This window comes from Copidosoma floridanum, unplaced genomic scaffold (assembly GCF_036245765.1).
Source record: "Copidosoma floridanum isolate Cflo_tuat_1 unplaced genomic scaffold, Cflo_Japanese_pri ptg000016l, whole genome shotgun sequence".
NCBI lineage: Eukaryota > Metazoa > Arthropoda > Insecta > Hymenoptera > Encyrtidae > Copidosoma > Copidosoma floridanum.
The window spans coordinates 4,997,637-5,013,464 of record NW_028321893.1 but is presented as its reverse complement, the minus strand read 5'-3'; the positions used below and the strand labels follow the sequence as shown (position 1 = coordinate 5,013,464).

The 15,828-nt window shown below is 30.4% G+C and overlaps 1 protein-coding gene across 2 annotated transcripts in view; it reads left to right on the top strand.

Annotated features, from left to right (window-relative positions):
• The window catches only part of Tap42 (immunoglobulin binding protein Tap42), a 180,434-nt gene that overhangs the window by 66,855 nt on the left and 97,751 nt on the right, over nt 1–15,828 (top strand). The window lies entirely within an intron of this gene.

The window sequence follows — 15,828 nt, the reverse complement described above, 5'->3', positions numbered from 1 at the left end:
ACATAAACAAATATGTCTATGTGCCTCAAAACTTATCTCAACATTTATAATCGACTCTTCAATTCAACTATCATTCAGTTTCAAACAAATGATATATATGTATAAATACAAATTTCCATATCATGTAGTTGTAATCACCTAAAATTTTACTCGTTTCTACGTGATTCCAAAAAAAAATAAGAAATAAAATAAAAGCCGCGCCTTCCCAGACCGCCCTGTGTTACCCTTCAGCCGCTCCGTGCCACCTCGCTGTTGCCCTGCTGAGACGTATGTCTATAAAGAAAGATTTATGCCCTATAGTAGGCAGACATGTTAAAAATGCCTAGGATACTTGGATTTAATACGTCTTCTGTTAGCATTTAGAAGGGAGATTATGCATATGTACAAAAGGCTTCAAAAATACTTTTTGCAGTGCCACTGAGTTTCCAATAGAATAGTAATACATGCTAGTAAATGTCATTTCAGGACGCTCTTCACGCATAGGTTTTCGATAGATATTATTGGAACATCCATACTATATTTGGTGTAGCATTAAAATTACCGATAAAAAATTGTAGAGTGTTTAGCTGTACTGTTTTTTATACGTTTAATTTAAAAAAATCCTCATTCAACATGCACCCTTATCATAGAATCACATAAAGTTGCATTTAGAAGCAAAAGATCTGTAAAAATTGTCTATTTTTTTGTGTAATAGGTCACTGTGAAATAAACTTTTTAAACTTTAAAATAGATACAGGTAGTTATATTAATAAAATAACAAAGAAGGGGCTGATTATCCATAAAAGCGTAAATGTAGGTACTTTCATGTAAGAAATGTATCTTGCTAGATTTGCTCCATATTTGTGCTTCTCTCACCTCTTTGAACGTTTACCCTCCTAACTGTTATAAACGTCTTTGAGTAAAAAAATCACGTTGGTTCTGAATAAAAGATTGTGAAAGAATTAAACAAAATAAAAGTTAATCAGTGTATTAATAAAACCTTGTATGACTAAATCATTATTAGAAAAAAACGAAAACATCACCGTACTCTGACAAATAAAAGAAAATTTGTCCTATTTGTACATTATTTCATCGCAATAAATATTGGATTCAGCCCCCCCCCCCTCACTTCTCCCCTACTCGATTTTTCATGTATTTCAACGTACTTCCATTGTCTGCGTAGAATTTTTTTTGTTTTCTGACTATAGAATACGACCTTAAGCCGTAGTGCTTCATTGAGAAAATATTCGTTTACATTTTTACAAAAAAAATTTGGTTTTTCGAAATAAATTTTTTATTTTGTTAGGAAAAGTTTTTCTAGCGTTAAAAATTTGTTTTTCGATCCTACCACACCTCCCAAAAGCCATTTCTATTACTTTTTCTGGTCATTTGAAAACTTGATAAATTATAAGACCACTTTTTTCAAATATTTTAGTGTGTCAAATGCACAAGTTTAGTCGAAATCTTTCAAATTCATCAGTTTCTGAATTTTCAGTATTCTTATTCAAAATGGAGAAACAGTAAGTATAATACAGTAGTAACTTCATAAAGTCTTACAAAGTTACTAAGTTCATATGTTTCTACAATGATAGTTTAGTTTTTCTTCGAAAAATCTGCAATCTACTGTTGAATTTTTCTCAGATATAATATGCACATGACGGGGTCATTTTTAACACGAAAACTCAACTCGATGTAACATTTGAGGTTTTAGGCTCGTTTTAATGCCCTGTGTACGTGTGTTTGTGTTTTGTTATGTTTTATGCGAGGAAAGAGGAGAGGACGGCGGAGACATATAGCCAGTGAGACGAGCAAAGAGGAGCGCGAGCGGGAAAAGCAAGAATAATAAAAAGTAATGTGTAATTAAAGGACTATAAGTGATGTTAACGTTAATACTGTGTGCGCAGAAATATCTATACGTGTACCTATTAGTGTGAATCAGTAGGTTTGTGGGAAAATAGATGGGTTGTCGATTCGTTGCGATTATTGTAATTATTGATTGTATTTTTTATGTGTCTTTAGTAAAATTGTAATGCGCTGGGAAAATAAGGAGTGTTTATGTATATACGTGTAGTTAAAGGGAAAAACGAGACGTGTGCGAGCTAGGTCGTATGAGAGAAGTAGGGGAAAGAAAGAGATAGGAGAGATTTCGAAGCAGTAGGACGCGAGCAGCGAGACTGAGAGGACTCCTTGACGGATCTTCAAGTAGGAAGGATGTAGAGCGTGTGTGCCATCGAGACGTCGTCCAACCTACGTCCGTCACCAGCTCTTGGCGATCTACGGGAGGCCTCATCTGCAGCCTGGCTAAAGACTACGCAATCATGAGAAGCAGGGTGGCAATGGGTGACCTCAAGAGGACACGACGCCGGCAACTTCCTGGAGATGGTGGCCTGGAGGTATTTCGCGTAGTGCGTGGTAAGGTTAACGACTAATGGGAAAGTGAGGGCAAGGGACATAGTATGAGGCGCCGAGGTGAGGTTGTGCGAGTGTAGGATGTTTCGAGAATAAGGGTAAAAGGCGGGCGTATGGATGAGTGTGTGTGGTTGAAGGTACTAGGGATGTCACTGGGGTTGTGGAGAAGAGTAAGAAGTGTAAACGAGGGGTCGAGATTGCTAAAAGAGTGAGAGAGCGAGAATTAGTTGTTCAAGAGGAATACGTTTGGGTCGGGGAAGAGGGACTGGGAAGCTGAAGGGATGATGTGTGGGTAATGGAGAGTGGATACGAGTGCGGTAGAGGGATTTTGATTTGATTTGAAAGCTATTTATTTATGCCAAGGGCATTACACCCGAATGGCAATTATTGATATACAAAGATTTTATAATATTGATAGTTTCTATAGTATTTAGCAATGGTTACAGAATTTTTACAAATTTTAATTTAATTTAAACGGTGACAGTTTAACATGGCTATCTATGCATACATATATATTCGTTAATTTACATTTGATTGCACTTAATTTTAGTTTCATTTACAGTATGCCCTAGATTTGAGAAAGACAAGTAATAATTAATAACAACAGAATATTTTCAGTCTTGCCATAATGACTTAATAGAGCTTACAATCATAAACGTAAGCGTGCTCGGTAGTCAGTCCCCTTGTTTTTCTAAATAAAAGCGGTAAAGAGTCGTCTTAAAAACGTTCAGCGAATCAACCTGCCTAATACTTAGTGGGATAGCATCCCACAACCGCATAAGTCTCTGCGAAAAGGCTGATACGTATGAGAGAGAGAGAGAGAGAGAGAGAGAGAGAGAGAGAGAGGGGGAATGAGACCAGTAGTTGGGACCGCCCGAGGTGATGATCCCAGTTCCAGGATGAGAGCCCGACGTGCCTGATCGCCGCGCCCGCGGTCGTCCCGGGGGACCCAGACCAGTAGAGAGCAGCCTTCGAAGTGAGGGACCAATCGTGTGTGTGGGAAGCGGAATTCGTAAAGCGGGCCAATCGTGTGTGTGCATGAATTGGGATTTGTAAAGCGGTGTGTGCATACTTTCGATGCGTCACCTGGGCCTCGGCAGTCGGCGTGCAGCCGCCTGTCCGGCCACAGGGCGCAATTCAACAGGTGTAGGGTGCTCTCGACGCCGGGATAACCCCGGGGTGACTCGCGGGTAGAGGTGCTACATTACGATCGGGAATTTTCGTGGGCGAGCCGGATGTTCGTTGCTTCGGCGCTGGTCTTCCGTTGGACTCTAAAAGTGCGAAGTTCCGGGTGCGGGAACTTTGGGTTTGCGTGTGCATGTAGGTGTAGGTAGGTGTTCGAATGCGGGGGGATGAGAGCTACAGTGTGTGTGCGTACTGTAAATTGTGAGTTAGCACCGGAGGTAGCGTCAATTTTTTAGAAGTGTTCATCTATTGTAAATGAAATAAATAGTCGTCTAAAGGTAAAATTCGTGTTAGTGTATTTATTTGTATAAGCATAAAATATTCACATCCTGATCATTTCCCTTGGGAACTGTCCGCCTCCTGACGGACAGTCCGCGGCGGGGCCTCCTCTAGGTAAGGAGTCTACATCGGGAGCAGAGCTGAGCCAAGCCAAGGCGTTCGAGAGAGTATTGGGTCGCAGAGTTTTGTTGTTTAAGGTGTCGTATGTGATCTGACGTGTTTAAGTGCGTTGTATCGGGACGGCTTTGCGTCGACGTGAAAACGTCGATTCGAGGCTGAAAATGCAACGTTACGTGTAATACATGCCACAAATGTAATTTAAAAATGCCAATGTAAAAAACTTCGAGAACGAAAAAAGCGTATTGAAAATTGTTTACGATATTAATAAACAAAATAAATGGTGCCTACTTCAGTTTTTAAAAGAAAATTAAAAGTGCTTTAGTTAGTCATCGTACCAACACCAATAAATTATTACTACAAGTTTCAATCGTAGGAGAAAATTATTATTGTTTCAGATCCATTCATAACGTACAAGAATATAAATGTTGTGTTTCAGAAATTGACGTTTTATAACTGAAAACTCCTAGAGTTTGCTTTATTGTAACTTCTATTTATTTATATACTGCTTCAGATGATTAAATTTTATTAAAATATGAGAGTTTATATTGACTGCATAGGATCATATCAAACCTTTTAAAATTAATTCAAATTGTTAAAAAATGATAACAAAAATATAATAATTAAATTATATAGTGACTTAAAGCATTAAAATAGTTCGTAATTAAGTTCAGGTCAGAGGCAGAAATTAGTAGAATGATTGCTGACTTTCATGCTACAAGTTACGTCCAGTTTTTTCTATTGATTCAAGCGCCCTGTCGCAGCTAAGTGACCAAACCAGTGGCACATTTTTCAGAAAAGTTTTATAACAGGGACTTTATTATAAAACAATAGGTAGTATATTTAAAAATTATGTACATTTTTATCCTATAATTTTTTCATAAGACAAGATAACTATAAAATTAACAATTATATTTGAAAATTTTAATAATAATGGTAAAGTCACAGTTTACTAGAACAAATCAACATTTCCAACATACAATAAAAGGGAAAAAATTCAAAGATCCTAAAGTCTAACAACGTGCCAAATAACCGTAACTTTTTTTCGATCAAAATGTTTGTTTTAATATTATTTTTGTAGTTTTAAATTAAAACATAGTTATCTAACTAATTAAGTATTTAAAACTTCTAATCTCTTTCAGAGGCTATCATGTATATACATACAATTTCCACCAACATGAGGTTTTGTATTATTGTTGTCGTATCGCTGTCATCTTTTTATTCTTCACCGTAGGTTCTTGGACAGATAAATTCTGCGTTAAACTATTACTGGCTATAGTATCTCCTGAGCAATGGTCTATAACTATTTTCTGTATCAATTCAAAGTAGTATAAAAAAAATACTAATTATTGGATAAAATTTAACGCAGTAAAATGAATTGGAGCATGACAATGGATGATAAGTGAGTAAATATGTGTATATATATATATATATATATATATATATATATGTACTAAAGATAGTTTCAGTAATAATAAAGGGGCGCTTTCTGTGCTAAAATAGATTACTAAAAATATTTTTTTAAACTGTACGAATATATTAAACGAAAAAAATTAAAAAATTCAGCTATTGATTTAACAATTTCAGACCAATAAGTTTACTTGAGTATACATATTGTCCATTTGTTTTTGGAACTGTTAAAAAGTTAAATATTTGTCAAAAAAAAAAAACATAACCAATTTTGTAAATGTAGTGGTTGCAATACAGTTCTAATGAAAATAATTATGTCGTACTCCGCGTTTCAGAGCATACCCAAGGAAAAAATCGTATGTTGTTTCATCTCTGACCGAAAATTTTCAAGAGCAACACATTTATGTAGACATTTATTCATACATAATTTGAAGCACAATAAAATTTTTAAACATTAAAGAAAAAAAATTTTCAAGAAAAAATGCATTAAATAGGCTTTGCAACACAGCTTATAAAAAAAGTATATAAGACTTTTAATAGCATGTTAATCATTATTAACCACTAAAGTAATGTTTTATGTATTTTTTTTTATTCTTTAATAATATAGATTAACCTATTTTTCCGCCCTCGGGTGGTTTTGGGAAGCTGGTACTTCCTCGGGCAAAAAAGCAGTTTTCCGATACTCGTTCGAAAAGTCTCCTTTACAAACCTCGTTACGGATCTCGCCTTCGGCTCGGGCCGCAAACCTCTTGGTTCGCAAACAAAGACTTTTCAAACTCGTAGGAAAACTACTATTAAACGGAAGGTCAAATGTATATGTGTACCCATTATATATTATGATATTTATGTAAATGGAAAAGAAAAAAGTAACAAATAAAACTGATAAATAACAATATTTATTGTAAAAGTATCTGAAGTACTATGCTAGAACTTTTTTTTTTTTTTTTTGAAGTTGAATCATTATTTTTAATTCGCATTTGTTATGAACCTTTCTTTATTGTTTACTGCGAACTAACTATAACTGTTTTTTTTTTAAAACAACCATACCGAATTTTTGTAAAAGGTATTTATTATATCTTTTTAGGTAGTTGTTATTATTACTTATACAATTCGTGTTTTTTCATTTAAAAATATTCTGTATTAATAATTTAAAATCTTCTGCCTCTTACCTTGAACCTTATGTAAAGCATTATAATTCATTAATAGGAGGTTAGCGCGCGAAGCGCGCAGGGTAGGAGCCTAACCAGTATATATAAATGTATAAAATATGGTTGTATGTACAAAAGTCAGTCTCAGCTTTCCCTGCTCCCCCTCAGATCTCCCTTCTTACATTTGCATTATCTTAGATTAGATCAAATATACACAAAATTTATAACAAAACTTATTCTTCTCGAAATCCCGGGCACAAACCTTCCTCCACGAACAGATAAAATTTAAAGACGTTTCTTTTAAGTTAAGGTAGCGGGAGGTTGGTGTGCAGATGGCGCAGGGGGCGAATCTCATCTAGTATACATATACATATATACATATACTAGCATGGCTCCGGCCCCCTAGGCGCTTTGACCATCAACTCCTATTTTCAGTTTAAAATTAATTAGTGAAATAAAAAAGGTTCTCATTTTTCGTTTTTTTATACAATCTTTTATCGAAAAGTAACCTAAAAAAAAATATTAGCATATTAAATTTCAACATGAAATATTAAAATATAATAATTTTTATTATTTAAAAGTGAGTCAGATAATCAAAAACACGAAAAAATTAGCAATACTTTTGACAAATTCATAACTTATAATAAGCTGGTCTTTTCGCTTTATTCGCGTTCTTACCATTTACAGAGATTTGTATAAAGTAACTTGAAAACTTTCATTGTTTTTTTTCATAAATTTTCAGTGCATCTTTTCAAAACAATAAGAAGCATTATTTGCACTTGACAAGAAATGAAGAGATAAAAAAAGCCTAACCCCACCCCGTGCCGCTGAACTGCTCCGAAACCGCCCCACCGAATTGAGACTCCTATCACTCAAAATCTTGAATGCTACTTCATTTCTTTGAAATTCGATTGAAGATCAGCAAATAAAATTTTTTTAAATGACCAACTATATTGCTGTTCAACTAAAAAAATCATAGTACTGGATACTCTTGTTTAATATACATCATTAAGCATTAGTTATATATTTATAAGAAAATTTTTACACCACTTAAGAGGCACTACTGCATCACATTAAGCGTTTTTTTTTTCATTGGAGAAGGTGACATCTTTGATCTATGTGTCCTTCTCCAAAGAAAAAAAAAACGCTTAATGTGATGCAGTAGTGCCTCTTAAGTGGTGTAAAAATTTTCTTATAAATATATAACTAATACTCAATGATGTATATCAAACAAGAGTATCCAGTACTATGATTTTTTTAGTTGAACAGCAATATAGTTGGTCATTTAAAAAAATTTTATTTGCTGATCTTCAATCGAATTTCAAAGAAATGAAGTAGCATTCAAGATTTTGAGTGATAGGAGTCTCAATTCGGTGGGGCGGTTTCGGAGCAGTTCAGCGGCACGGGGTGGGGTTAGGCTTTTTTTATCTCTTCATTTCTTGTCAAGTGCAAATAATGCTTCTTATTGTTTTGAAAAGATGCACTGAAAATTTATGAAAAAAAACAATGAAAGTTTTCAAGTTACTTTATACAAATCTCTGTAAATGGTAAGAACGCGAATAAAGCGAAAAGACCAGCTTATTATAAGTTATGAATTTGTCAAAAGTATTGCTAATTTTTTCGTGTTTTTGATTATCTGACTCACTTTTAAATAATAAAAATTATTATATTTTAATATTTCATGTTGAAATTTAATATGCTAATATTTTTTTTTAGGTTACTTTTCGATAAAAGATTGTATAAAAAAACGAAAAATGAGAACCTTTTTTATTTCACTAATTAATTTTAAACTGAAAATAGGAGTTGATGGTCAAAGCGCCTAGGGGGCCGGAGCCATGCTAGTATATGTATATATGTATATGTATACTAGATGAGATTCGCCCCCTGCGCCATCTGCACACCAACCTCCCGCTACCTTAACTTAAAAGAAACGTCTTTAAATTTTATCTGTTCGTGGAGGAAGGTTTGTGCCCGGGATTTCGAGAAGAATAAGTTTTGTTATAAATTTTGTGTATATTTGATCTACATCTTAAAGCATTAGTTATGTATTTATCAGTAAATTTTCACACTACTCAGGAGGTATTACTGTGGTGCGTTGAGAGTTTTTTTTTTGGAACTTTTTGCTATGTTTAGAGAAAAAAGGTATGTCAAGCTTAGTTAATTTTGAGAGCTTCCATTTCATTTGAATATGATTGGAAAAAACAATCTTTTAACTTTTATGTTGGATGTAAATACTACCATGAAATACCAAGTTATTTTATCAATAAAAAATATCATTATATGTCACAATATTTTTTGAATCGTAAAAAAAACACTTATAACTCAATAAAGCTTAATAAGTTACGTAATTTAAACAATAAATTTCTGTATTGTAAAGAAAAATAGTCAAAGAATAACATTTTTTCTCTAAAATAGCCATATACGCCCTTATAATTTAATCACTCAATGAATTGAACTAAAAAAATAGTATTTAACGAAATATAATGATTTAATGCAATTTACATCACAAGTATAGGCTAGTTTTATAATAATTTTTTTATGAGTTAAAAACTTCTTTCCAACTACATTTTGAATTTGAAATTTTTTATCTGATTCATTTTAAATAAAAATATTGTTCGGATTTCGAACTCTTGAAAAAGCTCCATATGCTTGAACGCGTAAAAAATGATTTTTTTAAATATATCCCAACATTAACAAAACTTTGACCCTGAGCCTTATTAATTGTCATGGAAAATGCCAGTGTCAAAGGAAATTAGTTTCGGTGAAGTATAAATGGTAGTAAAGAAGAATTTCCTGTGTTCATAGTTATTCTTGGTATAAAAACTTTGTCTCCTATTTTCTCTCCTGTCATAATTTCTGCTTTAATGTTGTATTTCAATAGCTTATTAATGCGTAGTCTTGTACTATTGCATAAACCATTTGATATACTTAAATTTTGGATTAGCATAAAGATTGCTCCAACTTTTAATTTCAGTTCGTGAAGTGGAAGCTCTTTATTTATGTTATTAAATATTTCTACCGGAAAATTTAAATGTATATTATTATTTGTCGGATATATACCCTTATAAGTAGCATAATCTGTACTATAATAAGTCACAGAAATACCAGGAACTTTATTTAAAACTTTATTATTCAAATATAAAGTATACTCATTATGAGTTGTTAAAAAAAGACTGTTGATGACATTATTATTATCATTATAAATTTTTGAACAAACATCGTTCATTAACCAACTCTCTGGTATTTTAAATTATTTAATTTTACCTTCTCCAAATTATAATTTTTTTGTCCGTACATTTGTTTTTAATCCTAATACTGTGAAATAAGTCCAAAGATGTAACCATTTCATTGTTTCTTCAATTACTGCTGTTATGTAACTATTTTTAATAATAGAGAGAATTTGTCTAAAATTACCACCTAAAAATATCATCTTCCCACCGACTAATAATTTGTTGTCGCATAAATCTTGTGAAGTTGTGTCTACTATTTCCAATGCGTTTTTGGGAATCACAGATGTTTTATCTCCACCGATTACATCTACTTCACGTAATTTTATTTTATCAGAATTTCTATTAAAAAAAAAATTTTCAATACTACTCAAATCTAAAAGCAACCTTAACGTTCTATGACTTGTCATTCCTTTTAGTTATAATATTAAAGCTATACCTGTCCACGCCATGAATAAAACTTTTTTTTTATTGTAATAGAATAGTAAATTCGTGTCTTGTATAAATATGTTTTTCCAGATCCTCCTGGTTCATCAATATGGTATGTTGTTTTTTCGTTTGTCATTAGTCTTTTGAATATTTCTTTTTAATCTTTATTTAATGTCAGAAAAATTGAACTAAACTCCTTTTCATGGAATCTTATAGTTTTCTCATTTATTTCACAATCTATTTCAAAACTGTCACTTGTTGGTTCTGGTAAATCGAAATCTTAACAAGACCTATCATCTTTTTTCAAAATTTCATTTGTAATTTGTTAAAGTTTTATTCACCTTGTCAACATTAAAGTCTTCCATGAAATAATTTTTAAATGCGTTTGAAATTGTAAGACTCTCTAAATTTTCAGACAGAATGAACCACGCAAAATATTTTCTTAATTTGAAAGGTATGCTATAGCATGACGTTGCATGCTTCTTCAAAAATTTTCAACACTTAAGAATCATGTTCGAATAATTCTAAGCTAACGGCTGCTTCTTTATATGAATTATGTTATATGTTATCATGTAATCTTAAATCTTGAAACGAAGTAGCACCTCTTACTTTATTTAAAATTAATTTTAAAAAAACGTTCTTGATCTTTTAGTGATACAACATTCAAACGATCAATACGAATATTTTTTTTTATTCTTACGTTTTTTCCACATTTTTTTTTTTGTAAATCATAAACGTAATATTCTGGAATATTAACGAATTTAATTTTTCGTGCAAATTCATCTACTTTGTTTAATTTGAACCAACTTGTTAGATTTCATCCAATTGTTTAAATATTCATCGACGTTATTTTTATCAAAAACTAATTTTTGTTGATTTTCAGTATGAACTGCTAAATGAATTACACTATGACTTCTACCACGTATAGAAAATCCATAGAACTAATGTAGCGACCATCAATAAATTCTTTAATTTCTAGCTATTATCTCTTCTGTCATACTCCGCATAACCATTTGATTTTAAGACAGTATTCTTAGTTAACGCCTTCCGAAATTTTTTTTGCAAAGTTTCTGATTTCTTCGAATACATAGAATACTGTTTGTATGTGGACCGTGAAGCATACGTTTTAAAACTAATTTTTTTAAATATCTATCATTCGATAGGATTTCAGCAGATATGCATTTGTCAATGTGTTCATTTGTGTGTAGTTTATAATTGGGATTTAATGTTATAATTATATGTGCATGAGGTAAATCACGTTTTTGAAATTTTATTGTATAAACATGAGTTACTACTTTACCAAATATCTCACTTTATATTATGTCATCCAATATAAGTTCCAATTTTGTTTTTAATAATCTAACGATTTAGTTAAGAATATCGTTTGAAGTAGTGTTTGGTGGAAATTTCAATAGTATCTGTTTAATTTCCTTTCGTTCAGGATTACACGTCAAAGTTATGAAAAGATCTGGTCTTCCACATTTTCTCATGACGGCATAGCGTCTTAATAATGTTGCTGCATATATTTGGGACTGCCAATGTACGTAGCAGGTAATATAAACTTTCCAATTGAGCTTTGTTTTCAAAATTTTTAGATTTGTTAGATGCATATTAATACACTTGATAATTTTTGATTCGTAATTGTTTTTGATTATTTCGAAAAAAGTTTATTCTATTATTTTTTATCATGACGTAAGCATGTAAGTTAGTTTTCCTGAGTATAATAATGGGCTGAAATATTTTTCATTTAATCTATAAGACAATCCATACATGTAATGCTGTAACATAGTAAAATTAGAATTCTTTTCATTTTTATAATATGTACTCCAAGCCACATTACCTAAGGGGAATAATATTGGAAATACCATTGGATCCACTTATTGAGACAATTTATTCAAGTATGTATAAGTTGGTGTACTATTAGGTAATTTATTTGAATAAATTTATAGGTCATAATCGTTATATATTCTTGTTTTAGATACAATAATTAATCCACATTCAGATGTCTATGGTTTATTATATTAATATATATGTTTATTGCTTTTTCGAATAATATATAATTTGTAATTTTTTGATTTTTCTACATTAGAAATATGATATAAATGTTTGTATTTTTCGCCAAAGGATTTTTATTTATAATTTTTGTCAAACTATTAATGTGTTTTTCATGCAAATTAAGGTTTTGTTGTATGCGTTTTCTTACCGCTAAAGAATTATCATAGATGTATAATTGCCCATTTGAGTCTTTTTAAATTTGAATTAAACTATTCGGTATTATGTGACAAATCTGACCTTAAGTGTTTTAATCATACACAGCCTTTTTCTTTTCATGCACTACATTTGCACGGAATGATGTGAAAGAGAAAAGTTATTATAATATCTTAAACATTTTCTAAAATTTTTGTCATATAAAAATAAATTTTTCAAATCAATATGATATTGACTCAAAGGAGATGATCGAATTTTCCCTTGCTTGCAACACTTTAATTTTTTTCATTCTTTCCAAAATATGGCAGATTGATTTGAACATATGTAGTCTATTTCACTAAAACAAGATGATTTGATTAAACTATCCATTTTTTGAGAACCAATTAATTTTAATCTTTTTGATGGATTCACTTCATCGTCATTTATCTGTTTTCTTTCGAGGTTCTTGTTTTTTTGGTATAGTTTTTTCAAGATCTACTTTAACATTATTATCATAGAATTCTTTAATATCATAAGGTCCAGAGTTAGGATTACCACTTATAATTAGTGTTAATTTTAAATTAGTTGAACGATTTCCATAAAAGTATTGATTATTGGTGTCATTATTAATAACTTTGATGTGTATATATATATATATATATATATATATATATATATATATATATATATATATATATATTATGTATAATAACCAAACTTTTAATTTCAACATCAGTACCATATGTTCCAGATTTAGACATCAAATTAAAATAATCACTGCTACCTTGAACTTGTCTATAATATTCATTTCCTATTATAAATGGTTCAAACTGGTTCCAATTCAAAACAATAATGTTAATTATACTGTGATGTACTTTTATGTAGAAATTTTGAGTGTCAAACAAAATAAACGAAAAGCATCGAAACAAACAATTTCCATCTCCTAATATTTTAACTTTTACTTTTTCCATAACGGAGTTTGAGAGATCAATCTGGACGAGCTGTTAGTAGATAAAATACAGTAAAAAAGTATGTCCATTTAAAAAAAACTATTAAAATAAATTTTTTAAGCGATAAACTGCTTACTGATAAATATATTAATTAAACAATTAAGTAGACACTATATTCTGTAACATTCTTGGAATGTAAATCTGTTATTTGATAAAAAAATTTCAAATTAAAGATGGGATGGAAAAATTCATAATACATAGATATCCCTACATACTTTTTAAAATGATGCATGTATGTTAATTCGTAAAACACTATTAACTTCCCTCGAATGGTTAAGTTGATAAATAATTACTCTTCTTCAATTTTTCACTCTTCTACTGTAATGGAAATATGACATCAATTCACTAGTGACTTCCACTTGAATTAATTTTCAACAGTATCAATATGGTAATCCCAAAAAATCAAATGACATTTCTCTACACTGCTCTTACAAATAAGCATAAGCAATTTAATAATCACCAATTGTCTTTTTTAATCATGAATCGCATATAATTTTAAAAAAATTTTCCGTTAAAAATTTATATACAGATGATACGAAAAATTGTAAAATACTGCTAAAGATTTTTTGTAAGCTATGAGTATAGCAACTTTCCAATAGAGTTCTTCAATTTAAAATAACATTTACATTAATTTTTTCAATAAGCCATAAAACTCTAGTCACTAGATAGAATTGAACAAACTTTAAAAAGCTTGCCATAAAATAACCTACAGCATTGTTTTAATAGTTACTGAAGTTTTTAAGCCATTGTGATGTAAAAGTTTGTTTGTATAGCTAACTCTAGTAAGCCTACGAATGTAGCACCACAAGAAATAAACTCATATTGTCAGCTATGTATCCGTATCACCTTGAAAAATGCGGCCCCAAGATACTTCATAGATAGATGTTAGAGTTCACATCGAATTTGCCTCAGTGGCACATTGTTATACATGGTCTTAATATGTGCTGTACTTCTAAATTTTGATTATAAAATACGTAGTGCTTATGAAGAGTATTATTTACAAAACTAGAGATGTATAAAGAATGTTAAAAAAAACAATTCATGTGAATAAGATGTAATAGTATTTATCTGATGAATATTTTTTTTAAATAACTGCATGATCTATACCTAATATACATCTGATTTATAATTTACTGAGAATCATAAGACAAAACAATTTTTTAATAAATTTTTTTAAAGAATTCTTTAATTTTGACAAAACTTTGTTGAAGAAAACAATCTAACAGATAAATATGAGTGAATGTTATTCATCGTTCTGAAAATGAAAAAAAATAAAATTTTTAATTTTTGTTTTCAAAAGTATAAGTTTGGTGATATTAAATTTATTTATATACTTACCAAATAAATTTTATTTCCAAGAATGCATTCCTCGAATGAAAGTTTTTCTCCTGGTAAAACCCGAATGAGTTTAGTGTTTCGTACTTTTAATACATAACTATTGCCTAATAAAAATTAAATCATCATCAAATAATAATTCAAAATATTCGAAGAAAATATTAGTGGTTTTATCCTCTTCTTGTCAGTCTCCAATAATTTATCACTTCACTCCCAAGTCTGAAGATATTTCTTCATTATCTTTTTTTCATACAACCATTTATAATTTTTTTTTTTTATGTGTTTGTGACCCAGATAACTCGTTTTCCAAATTTTTGTTTCTGTTAATCAGAATATTATTTAAATAATCACAAATTTCTAAAAACGTATGTTATTTTTCAAATACTTGAATTTCTTATTGGTAAAAAAATAGTGTAAATTTAAGAAAGATGTAATTCATTAATCTTTTTTTTTTGTATTTCTGTAAAGTTAATGATTGCAGCATTAAAAATATTTATTTCCTCGAACTTTCCCAAAGATATCAAGGATGTGTAGTTTCTAATGGTTAAGTCGTATCCTTTGTTACTTTCTGAAAAACTGTTAGATTTAACAGTACATGCATTTTGAATTATAATTTTTTGAAAACAATTGATGAAATTCAAGAGGAATAATATGTAAAATGTTGAAAGTAGTTTTAATCCTTACGTCATCTGATTTTATTTTAGATACAAAATTACTAATGTCTTCATTGTAGATGTTGCATTGAATTTCAATTCCATCATTATTGTTTAATATAAATTCGAAAACTTGAAAATCATTTTTTGTTGTTGTTAAAATATGTTTTTTCTTTGATTACTTCTTTCACGTATTATACTATTGTTCTGAAATACCACTTATTCATAAGGTATTAAGTTATTTTTATCTCTTAACTCTGTAAATTCTTATTATCTGTGAGTTTAAAAAGTAACAAAATTAATGACAAAGCTTGAATATCACACATTTTGTTATATTTATGATAGAAAAGTAACCAAAAGCAGGATTTTACTAAAATAATCCTGTCTCTTGAATAATACAAAAAATTAACAAGTTGGCATCAATGATATATATGTATGTAAATCAATGAATTAAGCAGTA